This window comes from Aquarana catesbeiana, linkage group LG03 (genome assembly GCF_042186555.1).
Source record: "Aquarana catesbeiana isolate 2022-GZ linkage group LG03, ASM4218655v1, whole genome shotgun sequence".
NCBI classification, from domain to species: domain Eukaryota; kingdom Metazoa; phylum Chordata; class Amphibia; order Anura; family Ranidae; genus Aquarana; species Aquarana catesbeiana.
Window position 1 is genome coordinate 62324986 of NC_133326.1, and position 19765 is coordinate 62344750.

General features: G+C 45.0%; 1 protein-coding gene across 2 annotated transcripts in view; it reads left to right on the forward strand.

Annotated features, from left to right (window-relative positions):
* The window catches only part of LOC141134442 (UPF0235 protein C15orf40 homolog), a 243228-nt gene that overhangs the window by 212320 nt on the left and 11143 nt on the right, over window positions 1-19765 (forward strand). The window lies entirely within an intron of this gene.

Consider the following 19765-nt stretch of genomic DNA (forward strand, 5'->3'; position numbering starts at 1 on the left):
ACATGACTCTGGCTGCGACTTTGCGAGGCGACCTATACACAACCTGAGCGCGCACCACGACTCGGGGCGACTTACAAGGCAACTTCAAGTCGCCTCCAGGACAGGCAACTTTCCAGTGGCCAATCAAACAACAATCAGTTCTGTGAGAGGGAGGGGTTTGCCTGAGAAAACAACCTGTATTGTTGCTTCAGTTAAGACACGATCCGACTTTGGGGGCGACTTCCATTGAAATCAATGGGTACAAGTCGCCTAGAAGTCAGATACAGTAGTACAGGAACCTTTTCTGAAGTCAGAGCGACTTCAGTAGCTTACATTAAGACGGCTCTCATTAACTTGAATGCAATTTCTGATGTCAAGCGACTTGGGGCGACTTGAGGTCTGACAAGTCGGATCCCAAGTCGCGGTAGTGTGAACCGAGCCTTATACAAGCTGTACACTCACTACTTTACATTGTAGCAAAGTGTCATTTCTTCAGTGTTGTCACATGAAAAGATATAATAAAATATTTACAAAAATGTGAGGGGTGTACTCACTTTTGTGAGATACTTTATATATTGTACATTCACATCAGTCCCTGCTCTCAAAGAGCTTTTAATCTAAGGGCCCTAACTCCCATTCATACATACACATACTATGGCCAGTTAGACAGGAGCCAATTCACCTACCAGCATGTCTTTGGACTGTAGGAGGAAACTGGAGTACCCAAAGGAACCCCACACAGGCACAGGGAGAACATGAAAACTCCATGCAGGTAGTGCCGTGGTTGGGATTTGGACCAGGCGAAAGTGCTAACCACTCTGGATTGTGTGGATGGAGAAATTAACACCTTCTCTATACATTTTTATTTTTTTTATTTTCATTTAAAAAAAAATAAATGTGTTGCCTGCCTCGTACTACCCTCTCCCATACTGACAATTATGCTATTGAAGGGTGTCTTTGTTGCTCTTCCATCTAGTTTGCCTGGACAAAAGGGACCAAGTACCAGATGATCAAATGCAAGGTCCATATTCTGTATCTTTTATTGTTGACAGTAATGTTACAACCAGTAAAACCATATCCAACACGTTTCAGGGACAAAGCGTCCTCCATCTGGGCATTTACACATGAATGATAAACAAAGCAGTAATGCCCTGTACACACGATAGGATTTTCAGACGAAAAATGTTCGATGGGAGTTTGTTGTCGGAAATTCCGACCGTGTGTAGGCTCCATCGGACATTTTCCATCGGAATTTCCATCACACAAAATTTGAGAACTGGTTCTCAAATCTTCCGACAACAAAATTCCGATCGTTTGTACACAATTACGACGCACAAAGTTAAACGCATGCTGGGAATTAAGCAGAAGAGCTGCACTGGCTATTGAACCTCATTTTTCTCGACTTCTCGTACGTGTTGTATATCACCGCGTTCTTGGCGTTCGGAATTTCCAACAAGATTTGTGTGACTGTGTGTATGCAAGACAAGTTTGAGCCAACATCCGTCAGAAAAAAAAACATGGATTTTGTTGTCGGAAAATCCTATCGTGTGTACAGGGCAGTAGAATGCATAAATCCTATATGAATCATAAGATGAAACTCCTAAATTTAACATTGTGGGATAAGGATAAATAGATAAATGTAAAAAAAAAAATTGATACCTAAAGAATACTTAAAAGTATCTGTAAAAATGCCTTTAAATATATAAATACCGTATTTATCAGCAAATAACAAGCACCTTAATTTGAAGAGGGAAGTTGCAGGAAAAAAACTTTTACATTTTAAATAAAGAACTTTGAAGCAAAATAAGGGTCAGTGCCCATCAATCCAGCCTCACCATTGCCCATCAAGGTGGTCTGGTCAGTGCCCATCTGCAGCCTCACCATTGCCCATCAATGCAGCCTGATTCATGCCCATCAATGCAGCCTCACCATTGCCCATCAATGCAGCCTGCTCCATGCCCATCTGCAGCCTCACCATTGCCCATCAATTCAGCCTGATCCGTGCTCATCTGCAGTCTCACACCAGATTACATAGATGGAGGATCTCCTGTTTACTCGGCGGCCTCTTTAATACAAAGTCCCGCCTCCTGGACCGGCTTCTATGATGGACAGAACACTGGTCCAGGAGACAGGACTTGGTATAACAGAGGCCGCCAAGTAAACGGGAGATCCTCGCTCTGTGTAATATGACGGCGCTCGTCCCGCCCCCTCCGAGGCAGCTCATTGCGGGTATCGGTGTATAACATGGACACACTGTTTGAACCCGATTATCAGGGGAAAAAGGTACGTGTTATACGCCAATAAATAGTCGATTTGTTCCACCCAGAATGGAGACACCCAAAACAGAAAGTGTTTATTTTCACCTGGGGATCTGACCAAAAATTAAAAAAAGCAAATGAATGCATCTTCCACATTTAGGCTCTATTCACACACAATGAACAACTTCTGGAAAGGTAAACCACAGCGACTTCCTCTCTGGCAGCTGTCTGTTCAGGGGTCAAGTGTGGTGCACGATTTTCTCACTCAACTTTATTTGAAGTGTACAAAAGTACACTTCATTCATGCCACTGTACAGCAGTGTGATGAGCTGCTGTATAGTGACTTTTCGATCCTGTACGATGCATGTCTGCATTTTATCACAGCTCCAGGCTGCATTGCAGTGTGAATGGGACACAATAATTGTTGTTTTCTGTGTTTCGTAGCGATGACCGACATTTTACAATGCAGTCACCACACATGGTGTGAATGTAGCCTTAAAGTGGAGTTCCACCCAAAAGTGGAACTTCCACTTCAAGTACTCCTCGCCCCCCTGACATGCCACAATTGGCATGTCATTTTTTTGGGGGGAGGGGGTACCTGGTTTTGAGAGGGATTTCCTGTCCCACTTCCTCCTTCCCTCTTCTGGCCTCCTAGGCGACTTCTCCTCTCCCCCTAGGCGACCCCTCCCTCCCTGCAATTTTGTGGGACAAGTCACAGGTCCCAGAAGATTGCCTGGCCACTGACAGAGCGCAGCGCGACTCGCGCATATGCAGTGCATGCCCGGCTGTGAATTTTATAAGCAGCCAACTTCTGTCCGATTAGCAAACCTGTGAGATGAGCAGGCTTGCCGCTGCTTTTAAAATTCAACATCTAAAAAGTCAGATGGAGTTCGAAGTACTGTATTTCACTATATAACCTCAGTTTACTGTTATAAATAAATGTAAAATGCAAAACTCCAGTGGGTGTATCAATATGTCCGCTTGCCTCATTCTCACTGTATCCTTACTCATAGTTGCCAATAGTCCCGAATTTCCCGGGACATTCACGAATTTTGGAGCCTCGTCCTGATTGTATTGTTTCCCGCCATTTGTCCTGAATTTTAGCGCTTGTCCCGAGGATTGTACATTTTTGGGCAATAAAGCTGTGACAGACTCACCCGGGACAGAAGTGTTAATTTTATTATATCTCCGCATCGCAGCAGCCTCGTATCCTCCCCCTTGCCTCATTTTGTCCTCCTTGTCCTCTATTGGACAATAAGGATACATGCTCTTTCTGCTTGTCTTGATTTGCCAAGTATGGCAAGCGGGGGCATGGCTATTTAAGTTACCACGCCAGGCCGCCCATAGATCCGTGCAGTCGGAGCACATGGATTGATGGGGGAGGACGTGTGCCGCTGTGTCACGCTGACTGCTGCTGCTGTGTCAGTGCCAGGACTCGGAGGAGGTTCGCCTCATCCTGTTAGCTGCCTCAGGCTCAGCCTGGGAGAAGAACTTGAAAGGTCCGGGGGAGCCCAAGGCCGGGACCAGGGAACACTCGGCGCCACGTGGGGGGAGCAAGCGAGTCACTTTACACAGAAATGGTAAGTCAAAGTGCTCCCAGCTTCTGTTTGAGGGGGGTAAAAAAAATTCTCCCTCCCTTTTGGGGGTGGGGGGGTTGTTACAGCGGGTTAGTGTGCTCTCTTAGGGGGAAATTGTGTGTGGTGTGCGTGGTTTTTTTTTTTTTGTTTTTTTTTGGGGGGGGGGGGGGGATTACAAAGAGTTCAGTTTTTGGGGGTGGGGCAGTGTGATAGGAAGCGACAGTGAGCACAGCCTTGATGGGTGGGATTTTTTTGGGGGGGAGAGATAGGAAGTGGCAGTGGGTGACCCCCGTATGGTGACAAATAGCTGGTGGCCCAGTTAGATTTTTGTGTATTTAAAAAATTAACAGGGTCACCCAACGCCACTTCCTATCTACCCCCCCCCATCAACGATGTGCTCACTGTCGCTTCCTATCACACCCCCCCAAAATGAAAAAGAAAAGGAGGGGTCCACCTTCAGCCATCCAATCACATAAAGGCCACCTACTGCCGCTTCCTATTACCGCCCCCCCCCCCCCCCCAATTTTTATTTTTTTAAATACTCAAAAATCTAGGGGCTGGGGGGCGGTAATAGGAAGCGGCAGTCGGTGGCCTTTATGGGGTTGGATGGCTGAAGGTGGACCCCCTCGTTTTTCTTCTTCTTTTCACATTTGTGTGTGATATCAAGCGACAGTGAGCACGGCCTTGATGTTTTTTTTGGGGGGGGGGGGGGGGGGGATAGGAAGTGGCAGTAGGTGACCCCCTTATGAGGACAAATAGCTGATGGTGGCCCGGTTAGATTTTTGTGTATTTAAAAAATGAACAGGGTCACCCACCGTCACTTCCCATCTACCCCCCCCCCCCCCCCATCAAGGCCGTGCTCACTGTCGCTTCCTATCACAAGGAAAGGAGGGGTCCACCTTCAGCCATCCATCCCCATAAAGGCCACCCACTGCCGCTTCCTATTACTGCCCCCCACCCCCTAAGTTTTATTTTTTTTTTTAATTTCTCAGCTGGCCCACCGCTTTAAAAAGTTAACAGGGTCACCCATCGCCACTTCCCATCTACCCCCCCCCATCAAGGCCGTGCTCACTGTCACTTCCTATCACACCCCCCCAAAATTAGAAAAAAAGAAAAAGGAGGGGGTCCACCTTCAGCCAAAAAAAAAAAACCCCATCAAGGCTGTGCTCACTGTCGCTTCCTATCACACCCCCTCAAAATCAGAAAAGGAAAAGGAAGGGTCCACCTTCAGCCATCCAACCCCATAAAGGCCACTCACTGCCGCTTCCAATTACTGCCCCCAACTCCCTAGATTTTTATTTTATTTTTTTAAAGACACAAAAATCTAAGGGGTGGGGGCGGTACTGTACGGGAACTGTAGCTGTCGCACTGCTGGGGGACACAGATCGCTCTGTAAGGAGGGCTCAGCTGCTGCTGCCAGGGACACTCTATTGCTTGGGGCACAGATCGCTCTAAGGAGGGCTGCCAGCTGCTGGTGACACTGAAGTAAGGAGGGCATTGTTGCTGGGGACACAGATCTGTAAGGAGGGCTCCACTGCTGGGGACACCACATGTAAGGAGGGGCTCTGCTGCCAGGGACACAGATCTGTAAGGAGGGCCTCTGCTTCTAGGGGTACCTGATGTAAAGACGGACTCTGCTGGGGGCACCTGATGCAAGGACGGACTCTGCTGGGGGCACCTGGTGGCAGGCGACGTGGCAAGTGACACACTCAGGGGTCCCACTGATTCTGCATTAAGGTGAGTTGAATGATTTTATTCTATATTACAATGTAATAGAAATAATGCGCTTCAATCATCCTGACACCATAACAACCATGATGCCGGGATGATTGAAGCGCTAACATCAGGTGTTTGGAGTATCTTTAGCTGCTGATGTTAAACTCATATACATTTCTATTGTGGTGTAGGATCTGGGGCTGCTGTCCCCCCATCCCTCTCCATCCCCCCCTTCCCGTTCCATCCCTCATTCATCTCACTCTAACCACACCCCCTTTGAGCCACGCCCATTTAAGCCAAACCCACTATTCACTTAAACCACGCCCATTTTTCGGCGCTACGCGCGCCGCATCTTTGCTTGCCTATGCCACACCTAACGCATGCCCCGCCCCCTGATTATAATGTGACTCCGCCTACAGCCAAAAAAGTGTCCCTAAAAAATTTTTTTACAATGTTGGCAACTATGCTTACTGTGGACGGGTGCAGGGTGTAGCAAGATGGGGCGACGAAACGTCACTTTCATTACACATTCGGCGGGTCGCCGAATCTGACAGAACACCGGCAGCCTGTAGTAGGTGGGATCTGCTGGGTCCCTGCCACAGCTCTTCTTTCTGCACACTGTGTGCCGCACAGTGATGATGTCACTGCTACTGATATTACAACGTGATATCTGGGTTTGCAAAGGCATTTGGTGCACACAAAATGGTTTTATAATGTTTGGTGCTGTTGAGAAACATATTTAAATGGGAGTTTTTTTTATGCCCGAAGTTCAGCTTTAAGGGCTTTCAAATGAAATTGGTTGACTCAGTAGTTAAATGCACTGATTTTTCATCATTTCTGTACCAACATTTTATTGAAATTCTACTGGTGTATGGCTAGTTTTATCATCTGAAAGTAAAGCAGAATAATATTAGAACAGATGCACACTCCCCCCCCCCCCCCCCCCAAATATAGCCATAACAGTCCACTTACACCCCACTAGAGGGTCACACAGCGGTATCTACAATGCAACAACAAGAGGGGTGACTATATGTATCAGTGCAGAATGACTAACTACATTATTATTTCTAATATTAGGCTGGTTTTATAAGATGTTAATGGTTAAATATTTATGGTTCTTCATCACAGGGAGGCATTTGGAAAAATATAAAAAATAAAATTGGTACCATATTTTTTACCAGAACAAGCCAGCATTCTTCAGCAGCAGGGAATATGCTCAGTGAGAATTTGATATAACTTGTATTGGTTGTTGATTTAATTGGTGTGCATGATCTGTATAAACTTACCTGTTATGATATCCAAATTGCATTAACATGTTTCTGTCACTTGGTGCATTTGATAGGCTGTATGCCAAATCCAAACGTGGAATTAATTTTGCTTTGAGTGCATGAAAATTCAGCATTAAGAAAGCTCCAGGATTGTGTCTGATCAATGCTATCTGCACAGCTTGTGTCCAGAGACTGATGTCTTCATTGTCTATCCATTTCAATTAGTATTAAAGCTGAACTGCAGGCAGAATAAAACACAGCTTAATGCAGTTATTTGTTAACCAATTGCCGACTGCAGCATGTATATATATATGTCGGCAGAATGGCACAGGGACTTGTACCTCCCTTTGACTTTGCCGCAGTGCCGCTGGGTGCCCGCGATCGTCTCACGGAGCGGCAGAACGGGAGATGCCTATGTAAACAAGGCATTTCCCTGTTCTGCCTTGTGACAGGACAGTGATCTACTGCTCCCTGTCATCGGGAGCAGTGATGACTGTTGTGTCAATTGTAGCCCAGCCCCCCACAGTTGGTATCACTCCCTTTCATTGCCCCTAGTGTTTAACCCTTCCCTGCCAGTGTCATTTACACAGTAATCAGTGCATTTTTATAGCACTGATCACTGTATGAATGACAATTGTCCCAAAATAGCGTCAAAAGTGTCCGATGTGTCTGCCATAATGTCGCAGTCACGATAAAAAAAATCACAAATCGCCTCCATTACTAGTAAAAAGAAAAATGATTAATAAAAATGCCATGAGTATATTTATTATAGAAAAAAGTAAAAAATATTGCCTTTTTTTCAAAATTGTCGATCTTTTTTTCTGTTTATAGCGCAAAAAATAAAAACCGCAGAGGTGATCAAATACCACCATAAGAAAGCTATTTGTGGGGAAAAAAGGACGTCAATTTTGTTTGGGTGCAACATCGCACGACCACGCAATTGTCAGTTAAAGTGACGCAGTGCCAAATCGCAAAAAAAGGGCCCGGTCATTGGGCAGCCAAATCCTCCGGGGCTGAAGTGGTTAATTAGGAAATATGAAAATATCTTTCAATACAGCTAGTGTAAGTACCTAAGGTGACTTATCAACCCCTTGCAGTTCCTGGTACAGTAACACATCATACCAGGAGACTGAGTGGCAGAACTATTAGCTCATTGGCTTTGCTGACAGTAGGGGAGAGCAGTGTGAGCAAAGGAGCAAACTTCCGAATCTCCTTCACCATCCAGTCACAGGCTGGGTGTGGGGAAGTCACTTCGCTTTATTGCCTAAAGTGGAACTATACTCGCCACCCCCAATTCGACATCCTCACCATCCTCCCCCTTGTAAACTGACCAAGGTTTATCATGGCTGCTGAGCCCCAACACCGTGCCCTCCTTCCCTGCCTGTCAGCTCTGTGTCAGTGCCCGTCCCCCTCCCCTCCCCTGTTGCAGCTGAAATTTCATTTAAAGTTTCATACCATCCTCTCTATTTAATAATCCTTTGTGCCCCTTTGTCTGTACCTTATAAAAATAAGTTGTTCTTTACCTGTTTTCAGAGCGCCGATCGCTGCTCACGTGACCTGCCACCCCTCTCCTCCTGACTGACGTCAGCAGGGAATCCTTGGCCCCACCTGCTGCAGCTGTCAGACGGGGAGAGCAGAGAGGTGGCGGGTCACGTGAGCAGCGATCGGCGCTCTGTAAACAGGTAAAGAACAACTTATTTTTAAAAGACTCAGGGGCACATGGGATTACTAAACGGAGAGGATGGTATAAAGTGGCTTAACAACCACTTTAAGGCGTCGGCATACTACCAAGACATTTCTGACAATTTCACTATCCCAACTTTGTGGGAACAGTTTGGGGATGGCCCCTTCCTGTTCCAACATGACTCCACATCAGTGCACAAAGCAAGGTCCATAAAGACATGGATTAGCGAGTTTGGGGTGGAGGAATTTGACTGACCTGCACTCAATCTGATAGAACACCTTTTGAATTGGAGCAAAGACTGCGTGCCAGGCCTTCTCGTCCAACATCAGTGCCTGACCTTACAAACTGCGCTTCTGGAAGAATGGTCAAACATTCCCATAGACACACTCCTAAACCTTGCGGACAGACTTCCCAGAAGAGTTGAAGCTGTTATAGCTGCAAAGGGTGCAACACAATGAGCCCTATGGACTAAGACTGGGATGCCATAAAAGTTCATGTGCGTGTAAAGGCAGGTGTCCCAATACTTTGGACATTATAGAGTGTGTGTGTATATTAGAGCTGCACGATTAATCGTTTAAAAAATTGATTCAAACCCACCCCCCCACCCCCCTCGATCTTAAAGCAGAGTTCCACCCTCACAGGTTTTTTTTTTAAAGTTAGCAGCTACAAACACTGTAGCTGCTGACTTTTAAATAAGGACACTTACCTGTCCAGGGTTCCCGCGATGCCGGCCCCTCGAGGCCAATCCATCCATCGAATCAGGTGAAGTGCCGCCATTGTAACTAAGGGAAAGTGGCAGTGGAGCCTTCAGGCTTCACAGCCGGTTTCCTACTGCAAGTCATGTAGCGCTTTCTGAATGGCCCCGTCCTCTTCTGAGACAAACACAGGCCCCAGCGGGGGAGAAGGGCTCGTTGCAGAAAAGGACATAACGTACTACGCCTCGGCTGGGCTAGGACGGAAGTACACTAAATGAGGGGTGGTCTTTAGTTTAAGACCACCTTGTAAAAGTAGTTGGAACTCCGCTTTAATCCGGCATTTCCACAATTCATTCATGTAACAAGTGCAGAGCAGTTCTGCTCACCCACAGCTGTCAAAAAACGACCACAACAAAAAAAAAACTCTGGCAAATGTTTATTAACATTGCTTAGTGCTGAGATGAAAGGAAACATTGTAACATTTGGCTTTTAGATCAAAGGGATGAACTTTGATCTGTAAATGAGGTCAGTTTAACCACTTAAGGCTGGGTTCACACTTATGCTAATTGGATGTGGGTTTCCCTGCTTCCAATTCACATGGCAGGAGATTGTGATTGGCTCTCAATGGCGCCGATTCACACATCTCCGGGGCAGTCGCGGAGCGAGATGCACAAGGGTCCTATGTACTTTTGGCTCAGTTTCAGGTCCGAATTCAAGCAAAAATTTGAAAAAGAACAGGAATGAACTGGACCCCTGCAGTCAGCTGCATCCGTCTTAGGTGTGAACCCAGCCTGAAGACTAAGCCTGTTTCTGACACTTACAAGTTAAAATCAGTATTTGTCCCCTTTCTGAATTTTTTTTTTTTCTTTGCATATTTGTCACACTTAAATGACTCAGATCATCAAACAAATTTTTTTATTACACAAAGATAACCCGAGTAAATACAAAATGCAGTCTTTAAATTATGGTTTCATCCTAATAACTGGTTGTGCCACCCTTGGCAGCAACAACTGCAGTCAAGCGTTTGCAATAACTGGCAATGAGTCTTTCACATTGCTGTGGAGAAATTTTGGCCCACTCTTCTTTGCAGAATTGTTTTAATTCGGCCACATTGGAGGGTTTTCCAGCATGTACAGCCTGTGTAAGGTCATGATACAGCATCTCAATTGGATTTAAGTCCCGGCTTTGACTAGGCCACTCCAAAACCTATATTTTGCTTTGTTTGAACCATTTGGAGGTGGACTTGATGTGTTTCGTATCATTGTCCTGCTGGTTAACCCAAGTGCACTTGAGCTTGAGGTCACAAACTGATGGCCAGACATTCTCCTTTAAGATTTTCTGGTAGAGCTCAGAATTCATGCTTCCATCAATTATGGTAAGTCGTCCAGGTCCTGAAGCTGCAAAGCCGCCCCAGACCTTCACTCTACCCACCACCATGTCTGACTGTTGATATGATGTTCTTGTTATGAAATGCTGTATTAGTTTTATGCCAGATGTAACGGGACGCACACCTTCCAAAAAGTAAAATTTTTGTCTCATCAGTCCACAGAATATTTGCCTAAAAGTCTTGGGGATAATCAAGATGTTTTTTGGTGGTAAATGTGAGATGAGCCTTTGTGGTCAGCAGTGGCTTTGGCCTTGGAACTCTCCCATGGATACCATTTTTGCCCAGTCTCTTCTTATTGTTGAATCATGAACACTGATCTTACCTGAGGCAAGTGAGGCCTGCAGTTCTTTAGATGATGTTCTGGGTTCTTTTATGACCTCCTGGATGAGTCGTAATCATGCACTAGAAGTAATTTTTGTAGGCCCGCCACTCCTGGGAAGGTTCACCACTGTTCCAAGTCATCTCTGTTTGTGGATAATGGCACTCCCCGTGGTTCACTGGAGTTACAAAGCCTTAGAAATGGCTTTGAAACCCTTCCTAGACCGATACATGTACATTACTTTGTTTCTAATCTGTTGTTGAATTTTTTTAGTTTGTGGCATGATGTGTGGCTTTTTGTGATCTGTTCGCTTTGTCAGAACGCTTCTATTTATGTGATTTCTTGATTCAACATGTCTGGCAGTAATCAGGCCTGGGTGTGACAAGTAAAATTTTACATTTTGAATTTAAGTAAAATTGTGGTTAATCACAGTTCATTCATGATTCAGCATGGGAGGGGGCAATTACTTTTTCACATAGGGCCAGGCAGGTTTGAACACTTTTTTTCTCTTAATATATGAATCGATTAAAAAACTGCATCTTGGTGTAATATAACAATTTGTTGATCTGAATCATTTAAGTGTGAGAAAGCTGCAAAAGAATAAAAAAATCAGGAAGGGGGCAAATACTTTTTCACAGTATTGTACATGTAAAATACAATTGTGTTAAATGTACAATTTTTTTCTTAATCGTAATCTCCCCCCCTTGCTGTTGCTTGACTCGGAAGTGTTCACAGCCAAGACAATCTGCCATTTTTAAGTGTCCATCTCCTCCCTAGCTGCTGTTAGATCAGATGTGGTGGCGGAGTCAAGGCAGTCAGCCCTTTTAGATCTTCTTTAAAGCAGTGTTAAACCCAAAAGCAAACATTTCTTATATTGCAGGCTTCCAATTCTTAGTTGTGGTGGCGGCATTCGTTTTCTTTTTTAGGCTCTCTTTTATTTTCACCTGTTTATCCAGCCAGCACGACTGTTGTTTTTTAACAAAACAAGCTGTTCTGCAAATGTATCAGTAGTGCTGAGACAAACCATTTTTCCACTGACGGGTGCTCGCAATGATCAGCTTATATTTTTTTTTAATTATTAGCTTTTATCCCAAAAGGGGAAGAAAACGGTTTGCTGTAACAGCTTATAGGCTCTCTTCACATCAGACCGCTCATGGAGAGGTAAAGTGCATCGGCTTCCTTTTTGGCTGCGGTAGGGGCAATGTGGTGTGCGATTCAGTCTATCATACGGCTACATCTTCTTCTTGTTTTTTGTTTCTCACTCAACTTTATGTACACTTTATTAATGTCCCTTTACAGCAGCTCCACGGTGCACTACGCTGCTCTACAGGAACATGCAATCCCGTACAGCGAGCTGCGATAAGAAGCAGTGCAGCTCCAAGCTGTGTTGCAGAATGAATGGGATGCGCTGAAGACAATTGTTTTGTATGTGTTCTTGCGGTGACCAATCACCAACACCAATCACTCCACGTAGTGGGAATTCACCCATAAAGTGTGAGCCGGAGGTTCAGCTTCAGTTTGTTAGTGTATCTAAATCTCCGATAATACATCTAACACTCACCTCCCCCAGACTGGTAATGTTGCTGTTCAAAGGTGCTCCCTTTGCTCATTCATCCAGAATGGGGGCACTCTAATAAGGTGTGTTACTGGCCAGATCACCAGGTGAAAAGATAAAAATTAAACTAACATAGCTACATGTTTAAAGCACACCTTCACCTACTATTTAGCCCGGGCTTCACTGCTGTCCTCCCCTCTTTTACAATCTAAAACGCCAAATATTTTTTCTTTATCTTATTTTTTTATATTTTGTCCAACCGTTCCCATTTCGTTTATGTGGCTGAAGGAGGGTGGACCTGGGAGTGCATCATCAGGGGCTGAGCTGCCTGAACCAGGAAGAGGCACCCAATGATGTCAGCAACAAGATGGTGGTGTAGGACCCGACTTATGACAGCAGTGCGGTGGATCACAGCTGGACAATTATGGATTTGCAATTGTGTGCATAACACTTATAAAAGGTAAGGGGGTGGGGAGTAAAGCTCCTCTTTAAAGGATAAGTTCATCTGTGGGAACATGTTCCACCTGTTTTGTTTTTTTTAGGAGGGAATAGGTAACCTGTTCCCACTCCTGCAGCCTCTCACTGATCCCCCCCCCCCATTGTGACAGCAGGCCAGGGATCTTCTCCCCACACCCGCTATCACAATTTTAAAAATAACACAGCCGTGTGGGGCTTCACCCACATGGCCTCATCATTCATTTTACAGAGATCTGTGAATGAATGTATGAACTACAAGTACTGACAACCTTTTCAGCTGGCGGCTTGTAGTTCTCAATGAACTACCAGGGCGCTAGTGAGCGCTCTAGGTAGTTAAAGTGGTAGTACAGTCCTGGTTGTAAATGACAACAATAGGCCCCTTGCAGGTTTAAGTCATAATGTAGTATGCACTGCATACTAGTTTTATTGACAGACTTACCTGGAAACTGAACCCTCCAGCACTGAGCTGTCAGCTGTCACTGCCATCTTCACCCAGTCATCCTTCTGGTTTTGACCTCTTGAATGGCCAGGCAGCGGTGACATCACTCCTGCACATGTGCACAGGAGTGACATTGCTGCAGCATGCAGAACAGGCCGTAAATGTGGTCTGAACTGCGCATGTGTGGCTGAGATCACGTTACCCGCAGACAGGCAGGAGGGAGATTTATGACAGAAGACACCTCTACGGTCTCTTCTGTTACAAAATCTGTTGACAGGCAAGGCTTTTATATTACCTCAGTTTACTACCACTTTAATTGAGTCTTCCTGTCTTTGTGTAACTGCCTGTAAAGCCTTGTACACACAATCGGACAAATCCGTGGATTTTTGTCCGAAGGGCGTTGGCCATGAACTTATTCTGCATACAGACGGCAGAACTTTTTCAGCCAACATATACGAAACAATGTTGTTTTTCTGCTCTTTAGTGCCACCCTTTGGGCAACTTCTGCTAATGTTGTTTGATGGTTAGCATTGGTTTGGAACATGCGTGTTTGTACTTTGGATTTTAGTCCGATGGACTTGTGTACACATGATCGGATAATCAGATGGAACATATTTGTTGTCGGACAGTTTGAGAGCATGGCTATCCAACATTTGTTGTCGAAAATTCCAACAATTGTCTGATGGAGCATACAGACGGTCTATTAAAAAACACATCCATCGGACAATTGTTGTCGGAATATCTGATCGTGTGTACGGGCCTTAAGAGGTACGAGCAGACAGATACACTGACAGTCTGTAGGAGCCTGAGATTGCACCCCTTGTTGGCTAATCGCAGGTGCACTGCTTTCCAGACTCCTAAAAAAAAATTAAAATTAATAAATGCCCTTTTTGCAGGTAAAAATAAAAAAAAGATGTGCATTTGTAGTGCAGGGAGCATTTTCAAAGTCGGACCGACTTGTGTCGTACCAGTTAGGACGGCTCCCATAGGGAAACATTGATTTTCACATGTCATGCGACATGAGCTCCCAATGTCGGAGCGTTTGTCGTACCAGTGTGAACCCGGCCTAAGACCAGATGACCACAGTGACCACCAATTACAGCAATTAGGTGATTGGGAGGCTGCTTCTGCCATCAACATTCACATAAAGGACCTCTGAGAGGCAGTGAAGAAGGGTTAAATAAACACTGATGCAAAATACCACCAAGTACTGATTTGCTTGGATTTGCTTTGAAGCGGCATTTACCTCAAATTTCACAAAGTTGCTGACTGTCAGGGGTTTCATGATAGAATAGAGACCCTATCAGTCTTCTTCTGTCAGAAGTGCTTCTCCCTGCCTGTCAGAGGTAATGAAGACCGAGCTGTGCATGCAAAGCTCAGAATACATTTATGGCACCCGATCTGTACTGTCATGATGTGTGCTGGAGTGACATCATTGTGGTACAGCCATTCAAGTGGTCGAACAGACCAAACCCAGTAGGAAAGGCCAGGAGAAGATAGAAGGCCAATAGAAGCACTGTCAGCACAGCATTTGGCAGGTAAGTTGCTCATAATGTACAAATATGCAGTGCATACCAGCACATTATGGCCGTTTAATTGCTCCCGTCCGCCGTATAGACAAATGATGGCAGGTGGAATGCTCTCTTGCTCTGGGATGGAGTCATATGACATCGCCCAGTTTTGTGGCATTCGCGGGCGTGCAACCCTGATCTTGTTAAAGAGCCAATGGCATAGCACTTTACCCATGTGATCAGTTGTGTCCAATCACAACTGATCACATGTAAGCAAGAAAGTGCTGTTTATCAGCTCTCCTTGCCTGAGAGTGTGAGGAGAGGATAGCCAATCAGCGGCATCTCCTCGCAGGAGAGACCTGTAGAGTTAATCAGGGCGCAGATCATCAGCGATGCCAATCTCTGCTGCCTATCAGAGCCCTTCAGTACACATCAGTGAAGGAGAAAAAAAAATACTTATATACAACATTTTGTGACAGAAACAAAGTAAAACTTTGTTTCAAAATTTTGTGTCTTTTTTTTTTAAATAAAAAAATAAAAAACCCAGCAGTGATTAAATGCCACCAAAAGAAAGATCTATTTGTGGGGGGGACCTAAAAAAAAAAATTCATATGGGTACAGTGTAGCATGACTGCGCAATTGTCATTCAAAGTGTGACAGCACTGAAAATTGGCCTGGGCAGGAAGGGGATACAAGTGGTTGTAAAGGCACAAGTTCTATGCATGAAGGTAAAAAACTTTGTGTGCAGCAGGCCCAGCCCTCCCCTAATACTTACCTGAGCCACCTCTCAATCCAGCAATATGCACAAAAGCACTGGCTCTCTGGGGACTCGTGATTGGCTTTGTCAATCACAGCCAGTGAGACAATCAGGAGAAGGAAGAGGTGGGGCTAAGCCATAGCTCTGTGTGTGAATGGACAAATGGTAGCGGCTCAGGTGCATCCATAGCAAGTTGCTTGCTGTGAGGGCACCCAGCAGGAGGGAGGGGCCAGGATCATCAACATGGGACCTGAAAAGAGGAGAATCTGGGCTTCTCTGCGCAAAACCACTACACAGAGCAGGCAAGTATAAAGCTGCATACACACTATACAATTTTCAGTGGAATTTTTCCTTCAGATTTACCAAAACTATATAATATGAGGTCAAACCTTAAGAGTTTCAATTTGTATGTGATCAGGCAGGCCCTTGTACTACATGGTTTTGGTTAATCTAAAGGAAATCAGACAACAAAAGTTGTATAGTGTGTATGGGGTCTAACATGTTTGTTATTAAAAAAAAAAAAAAACACAAGACTTTAAGACCCCTTTCACACTGGAGGTGTTTTTTCCCTAAAAATAGCACCTGAAAAACATCTCCCATGCCTCCCTAGTGTGAAAGCCCAAGTGCTTTCACATTGAGGCGCTGCGCTGGCAGGATGTTAAAAAAAAAAACCTGCAAGCAGCGTCTTTGGGGCGGTGGAGGAGCGGTGTATACACCACTCCTTAAGCGCCCTTGAATATCAATGGGCAGCACTGCCAAAGTGCCTGCAAAGGGGCCTAATAGTGCAGCTAAGACGGTAAAGCGCCATTAAAACTAGCGGCGCTTTACCGCTAACTAGGCCCGCGGCTCAATGTGAAAGGGCTCCTATACCGATGTAACACAATATAGGTTAATAAAATAATGCACATCAGCATGTGGTACTGCACTGCCACCAATATGAATCTGCCCCACGGGTGCCATTCTGGGAAGGGAGAGCATAGAGGTAGGTGTCAGTATTACACTTACTGTTCTCTGTCCTTTATAGAGATAATAGTTCTCCTTTTTCATTTCCCTTACATAATAAATGCTGTGTCTGTGTAAATATTGTTCTATGAATGGAGGAGAGTAATGCCTCGTGGAATACAGACATCACATATCTCAGGAGACATTACCTTCCACCAGGGGCGTTGCTAGATCTGCAAAAGATCTGGGGCTAGAGCCCATAGCAGCGGTCACCAAGCTTTTTGCATGCCCGCAGGGGGGGGGTTGGGAGACCTAAGCAATTTTTCACGGGTGATGGCTGGTGTTGGCGCTTCAATCATCATGGCACCATGGTTGATATGGTGTCAGGGTGATTAAAGTGCATTATTTCTATCTCCTACCACCATTTGCAGATTGCCACATCTCTTGCCACCATTTGCAGATTGTCACTTGCCACGTCTCCTACCACCATTTGCAGATTATCACTTGCCACGTCTCCTGCCACCATTTGCAGATTGTCACTTGCCACGTCACCTGCCACCATTTGCAGATTGTCACTTGCCACGTCACCTGCCACCATTTGCAGATTGTCACTTGCCACGTCACCTGCCACCATTTGCAGATTGTCACTTGCCATGTCTCCTGGCTCAATTTGCAGATTGCCACATCTCCTGCCACCATTTGCAGATTGTCACTTGCCACCTGATGTGGATTGTAACTTGCCATGCCAGCCAGTGCTACCAAATGTGCATTGACGCTGCATTGGTGGCAGGCTGACAGCACTGGTCCATTTAGTGAGAGCAGGAGAGCAGTGATGCAGGGCAGGCAGTGAGAGATGATGTCATCTCGCTGCTCCCCGCCGCACCTCTGACATTGAAGCAAGGGGGTCTGGCTGCAAAGTGGAGCTCCACGATGACAGGAAGCATGTGACCTCCACTCCACCGTGCTGTGAGGGTGGAAGAGCGCTGATGTGTGACGGGCAGTGAGAGATGATGTCATCTCTCTGCTGCTCACCGCACCTCGCTCCCAAATTGAAGAGGCTGGGTGTGAAGAGTGCTGATGTGGAGCAGGCAGAGAGAGATGTGATCTCTGCTCGTCCGCCCGCTCGCTTCTCTCTTCTCCTCCAGCCTCTCTCATGCAGCCAGCCTGCAACCTGCTGGTTAGGCAGGGACCCTGCAGCAAGAGACTCGGGGCTATGGACCCCAGATCTGGGGCTGTAGCCCCAGTAGCCACCCCCTAGCAACGCCCCTGCCTTCCACCATTCATAGAGGAACGTGTACACAGATCACACACAGACAGATGTGGTCCTGTGTCTGACACTGCATCTGTTTATCTGAATGGTGGAAGGTATGAGATGTCTGTATCCCAGGAGGGAACTTTATCACCTAGACAAGAATGGAGGCAGAGAGTGGGGCCAGCTGAATAATGGCTGGAGCTTTTTTAAAAAGTGGAGGGGGGAGAATGAGAATGCTGCAGTTTTATTTCTGAGTAAAGGTCCACTTGGAGAAAAAAAAAAACTGTTAAGGCTCTTGCATATGAGCACCAAAAACGCCATGTTTTTAGGCATTCTGGCATTATTTTTTTTATTGATCTGAATGCAGCCTATCGCTGTACACAACGTCCTGTACATATCAGTAAACTAGAGCGCCACTTAGATCAGGAAAAATAAATAAATCTGCATTGCTGCTCAGCATTTCTCATTTTCCAGGCATGTTTGCGGATTTTATGCAGAAACTTTCTACCAGGAAGATCCGGGCTTCATACATTGGTATTGCATACAAGGACACGTAGAGTGCTTTCACACTGAAAGCGATCCAGTGTCAGCGGTAAAGCGCCGCTATTTTTAGTGGCACTGGCTTTTTCATGTATCTGGTCTCGGCCGCTGGGCTGGTTTCCCAACCCCCTCTTTGATCAAAGATTAAGTTAACACTCTTTGATCGACTCTATGGACTTGGAGGACTGAGTGACATCATGACATCCCTTCGGTCCAGGCTGAAAGAAAAAAAAAAAAATATTGAAGCAAAAGATCAATTTTTTTTTTTTTTTTTTTTTTATCTTTTTTGCTTTTAAAGGTAAAGAAAAAGATTTGGGGTCTTTTTGACCCCAGATCTCTCCATAAAGAGAGATCTGGGGGTCATCCTTATTTCTATTACAAGGAGTTTACATTCCTTGTAATAGGAATAAAAGTAATAAAAAAAATTGAAATGGACAGTGTAAAAATAAGAAGTAAAATTAAAAATGAAAGCACCCCGTCCCTCCATGCTCATGCGCAGAAGTGAACGCATACGCAAGTCACGCACACATATGTAAACTAAATTTGAACCACATGTGAGGTATCGCTGCAAATGTTAAAGCGAGAGCAATAATTCTAGCACTAAACCTGTAACGCTAAACAAGTAACCTGTAAAGGCGTTTAAAGAGGTTGTAAACCTCCGGAAAAAAAAAAAAAAAAACAGAAAAAAACTGCAAGACAAAGGCATAATGAGCTAGTATGCATCGCACTCATTATGAAATACTTACCTTAGAAAGATACCCTGCAGTGTCGCCTGCACTCTGCTCCCACGGCCGTCATTTTTCACAGTTACTTCTGGGTTTGCGGGCTCCAGCACTGTGATTGGCCGGAGTCGTGATGACGTGGGTGCTGCTGGTCAAGGCACGGGTCCTGAAGCAACTGCACGAGCGGGCCATTCCTTCAGTGCGCATGTGCTGATGACGTCAATGGCAGCACATATAGTAAATATCTCCTAATGCTATATATAACTTTTTTTATCCATTAAAGTATATTTTTATCTACATTTGCAAAACTGCTGTGCAAATACTGTACGACATAAAAAAATTGCACCATTAGCCATTTTATTCCCTAGTGTCTCTGCTAGAAAAAAAAATGTAAAATGTTTAAGGATTATAAGTAATTTTCTAGCAAAAAATACTTCTTTAAACTTGTAAACAAAAACTGCCAGAAAAAGCCTGGTTGGCAAGTGGGTAATACAGAAGAGGCATACTAGGTCTCCTGCATTAAAGTATAGCATGTCGTATTGACTCGGACAGTTTGGGGGGGGGGGGGGGCTGCAGGCAGGTTTGGACAGCTTTTTTTCCTTTAAATAAATTAAATTGTCATTTAAAAATTGCATTTTGTATTTACTTAGGTTATCTGTGTGTACATTTGTTTGATCTGAATCATTT